Genomic DNA, 5,000 nt, shown 5'->3' on the forward strand with positions numbered 1-5,000 from the left:
GCGCTAAAGCAATCCGTCAGAAGCCTCGGCCTCCGCATAACCCTCGGACTCAACTTCAAGTCCTCACTCCCAGGCTCTGACCCCTGCCCACCAGCGCTTGCATGAGGTCAGGGGTCACACTGTTGGCCCCCCAGGTCGGGCGTTGCGTCCTGGGGTGTCCGCTTGGGGTCAGTCTGGGTCGGAGTTAGTCTGTTGCTTCGTTCTGGGTCCTGGGTCAGTTGGTGTGTGCTAGAAGGTGTTAGTGGCAGTCAGTCAGAGAGAGGGAACATGTGTGTTAGGGAATTGTGTGTATTTACCTTGTTGTATTTACCTAGTTGTAGCTGTAGTTGTAGGCCTGGGCTTTACGCTCGTGGTTCCGTCTCCGTATCTATGGAGTGTGTGTGTATGTGTGTGTGTGTGACCTACCATGTGTAAAGGGTAGAGTGTGTTAGGTGTGTGCGTTAGGGTGTGCCGCAAGCTAGTCTTCACGGCATCTGTTAATTACACCTGGGACTTCGCTGAACACGCTATACTGTGATTTATACCTGATTTTTAAGTGTTATATTTGTGTTTATTATGGATTATTATGTTCCAGTGTGTGTCATTGTTAAGTTGGGCTCACACACACACACACACACACACACACACACACACACACACACACCAATCACAAGTCATGTCAGTATAGTTCTGTAGATTTCAATAGGCCTTTTCCATAATGAAACACACACACACACACACACACACACACACACACACACACACACACACACACACACACACACACACACACACACACACACACACACACACACACACACCAATCACAAGTCATGTCAGTATAGTTCTGTAGATTTCAATAGGCCTGTTCCATAATGAAACACACACACACACACACACACACACACACACACACACACACACACACACACACACCAATCACAAGTCATGTCAGAATAGGCCTCCCCATAGGCTCACAAGATGGTCAGAGAAAAAAAAATAATAATAATGTCATAGTCAAAGTAGGTCATTGTGTGTATTTGGGGTCATCCTAGGTCACTCCCCCCTCCCCTCCATCCTTCACCCCCCTGTACTGACCTCACTATCATCATCATCATCATCATCATTATCATTATATTACATACTATAAAACATATAGATAAGTAAATCTCTCTCTCTCTCTCTCTCTCTCTCACACACACACACACACACACACACACACAGAAACATACACTTAGAAATATTAACCAATGAAATTAAAAGAAAAATTAAAACACACACACACACACACACACACGCCAACACTCACGTGCTTCCTAGAGGTTCCACTCGAGTCCCTCATGTTGATGATGTCAGTGCCTGGCCCTCTCAATGCTCTCCTGAAGCATCTTGTCGGAATGATGAAGTTGGGGCTGGCGGTCTTCCACTTCTTCAGGTCCACACCCTTGATATGCTTCCCTGGCAGGCCATTGGGGCATTCCTGTGTGGAGAGCTTGGTTAACTATCGCCTGGTCCTCTGTCTGTCTGCCTAGCTACCCGTGCCTTTCCTAACCAAAGCCATCCCCTCATAGTGACAATATAAGAACTTGAGAACATAAGGAGGGTGCAAGAGGCCATTGGTGTTCCTGCGTGGAGAGCTGGTTAACTATCGTTCTCTGTCTGTCTGCCTAGCTACCCGTGCCTTTCCTAACCAAACCCATACCCTCATACTTACAATATAAGAACTTGAGAACATAAGGAGTCTGCAAGAGGCCACTGGCGTGTTCCTGTGTGGAGAGCTTGGTTAACTATCGCCTGGTCCTCTGTCTGTCTGCCTAACTACTGTCCCTTCCATAACCAAAGACTTTCCTCGTAATTATAATATAAGAACTTGAGAACATAAGGAGTCTGCAAGAGGCCATTGGGGTGTTCCTGTGCGTGGAGAGCTTGGTTAACTATCGCCTGGTCCTCTGTCTGTCTGCCTAACTACCCGTCCCTTCCTTAACCAAAGACTTTCCCTCGTAATTACAATATAAGAACTTGAGAACATAAGGAGTCTGCAAGAGGCCATTGGGGTGTTCCTGTGCGTGGAGAGCTTGGTTAACTATCACCTGGTCCTCTGTCTGTCTGCCTAGCTACCCGTCCCTTCCATAACCAAAGACTTTCCCTCGTAATTACAATATAAGAACTTGAGAACATAAGGAGTCTGCAAGAGGCCATTGGTGCATTGCTGTGGGTGGAGAGCTTGGTTAACTATCACCTGGTCCTCAGTCTGTCTGTCCAGCTATCCGTCCCTTCCATAACCCAAAACATTCCCTCATAATGGCAACACATGCATAGACGTAACACATGGCTTGTCACATAAACACACACACACACGCATCTATCCAACATTCACGTTCTATCTATCTATGTAACTATTTTCAAACAGGCGATCTGGTGCTCTGAGATGCTTAAGAATACAAGCTTAAAACTATCGTAAACACACTTATTAAAACAGCACATACTGACTCATACAGAACCTCATAGTTTGACCGTCATTCTCATACTTACAGGAAGGAATCAGCCTCCAGCATGACCTTGGGCTGGACGTGCTGGAGCTTGTCGCTGCTGTCGCAGATCACACGTCCCAGGCTGGTCTTGCAGAGCTCGTAAAGTTGTTCTGAAAGTGTTTATTGAACGTACGTGAGCCAAAAATTGACTTGGTATATCTTTAAACACTGTCTAGATATATGTTATTGGTGACGCAGGAAAATATTTAGGTTGGGAATCTTAACTAGGTAGCAGTGACGGGCCAAATTTGTGTCTTTACCGTGTAGCAGCGATGGGCCAAATTTGTGGCTTTACCGTGTAGCAGCACGGGCCAAATTTGTGGCTTTACCGTGTAGCAGCGACGGTCCAAATTTGTGGCTTTACGGTGTAGCAGCGACGGCAAATTTGTGGCTTTACCGTAGCAGCGACGGGCCAAATTTGTGGCTTTTACTGTGTAGCAGCGACGGGCCAAATTTGTGGCTGTACCGTGTAGCAGCGACGGGCCAAATTTGGCAACTTGTAGCAACGACGGGCCAAATTTGTGGCTTTACGTAGCAGCGACGGGCCAAATTTGCTTTACCTAGCAGCGACGGGCCAAATTTGTGGCTTTACTGTGTAGAAGCGACGGGCCAAATTTGTGGCTTTACCATGTAGCAGCGACGCCAAATTTGTGGCTTTACTGTAGCAGCGACGGCCAAATTTGTGGCTTTACTGTGTAGCAGCGACGGCCATATTTGTGGCTTTACCGTGTAGCAGCGACAGGCCAAATTTGTGTCTTTACCGTAGAAGGACAGGCCAAATTTGTGTCTTTACCGTGTAGCAGCGACGGCCAAATTTGTATCTTTACCGTGTAGCAGCGACAGGCCAAATTTGTGGTTTTACCGTGTAGCAGCGACGGGCCAAATTTGTGGCTTTACCCTGTATCAGCGACAGGCCAAATTTGTGCCATGATATAACACCCCCCAAAAGATGATACATAAACTGATCACAAATGCTTTGATATATATTATGAAATGGTTTGTATGGATGATGATTTTCCTCATTTTTCTTGCTTAGAAGGACCATTCAGAAACATGGTACCGCTGTTACCGGGTTAAACACTTCTCTAAACACACACACACACACACACACACACACACACACACACACACACACAATAACAGACCGATGCTTAATTTACGATGTTTTTGTTTGTATCTATGTATATGATGTTTTGATAGCAATAAATATTTACTTACTAATCACACACACACACACACACACACACACACACACACACGTACCCTTAGTGAATGAGGAGGGCGGGATGTCGTCTCATACCAGTAACGATCGCCTCGCCTCAGGTGGTGGAACTGGCGACCAATCAAACAGCCAAACGTGGTCTGACCAGCGCTCCACAGTTTGGCTTTTCCGCAGTCCACCGGTGAAGAGAGATCCACATCATCCACATGCCTGGGAGATGGATGAGAGTTACCACATTGTTAGTAGAGGTTGTAGTAGTATTTGCAAGGCATTGTTAGTCATGTGCAGGATAACAATGGCCTTTCAAAATGTCTCCATCTTGAATGGAAAGGCATCTTGTATTCTCAGGGCTAAAAAATATCTAAGAAATTGTGTTAACAGAGAAGTGTATGGGGGTTAAGATCACAGACTTAAGGCTTTGATACAAGGCTTCCTTACTTATAAATCCCTTGTAGTTTCTTGGTGTTTTCCAGGGCAACGACATCACTGAGGTCTTGGAAGGAGACAGCTTTCAGGAGGCAGCTAACATTAACCTGGGACAGACTTGACCTAGCCCACTACCTCCTTGCTATCATATTAAATCCATAAGAACTGAAGACTTTACATAACGGTCTGACAGCTAACGTTAACCTGGGACAGACCTGACCTAGCCCACTACCTCCTTGCTATCATATTAAATCCATAAGAACTGAAGACTTTACATAACGGTCTGACAGCTAACATTAACCTAGGACAGACACAGACTAGCTGGAACACACTATAAACACTGCTTTCGGCTTCAGGGACATTCTCTAGCACAGAACAACATAGGCATTTCCCAACAAGCAAACTGAAGCTACCAATACAAGGCTTCCTTACTTATAAATCCCTTGTAGTTTCTTGATGTTTTCCGGGGCAGCGACGTCACTCAGGTCTTGGAAGGAGGCAGCTTTCGGGAGGCCGCAGAGGTGCCTCCCGCGGTTGTATCCAGCGATGCCGTGGTCATGCCCCTGCTGCAGGATCTGTGCCGCCAGGTCCAGGCCAACACCTGATAGATAGATAGATAGATATTGAAAGATAGAAAGAGATATATGACCAGAAATAGGTAATACACACACACACACACACACACACACACACACACAAAGGAGGAGACAAGGAAAAAGAAGAGGAGGAGGAAGAGGAGAAAAGAAGAGGAGGAAGAGGAGGAAAGCAAAGAGGAAGAAGATGCAGAAGATAAAGCAAAAGAGGAGGAGGAGGAGGAAGAGGAGGAAGAGAAAGAAGAAGAA

At 46.0% G+C, this 5,000-nt stretch overlaps 1 pseudogene; it reads right to left on the reverse strand.

Annotated features, from left to right (window-relative positions):
• Nucleotides 1-5,000, reverse strand: part of LOC126994620 (uncharacterized) — a 56,280-nt pseudogene that overhangs the window by 17,809 nt on the left and 33,471 nt on the right.

Source organism: Eriocheir sinensis, unplaced genomic scaffold (assembly GCF_024679095.1).
Source record: "Eriocheir sinensis breed Jianghai 21 unplaced genomic scaffold, ASM2467909v1 Scaffold834, whole genome shotgun sequence".
In the NCBI taxonomy this organism is placed as follows: Eukaryota; Metazoa; Arthropoda; class Malacostraca; order Decapoda; family Varunidae; genus Eriocheir; species Eriocheir sinensis.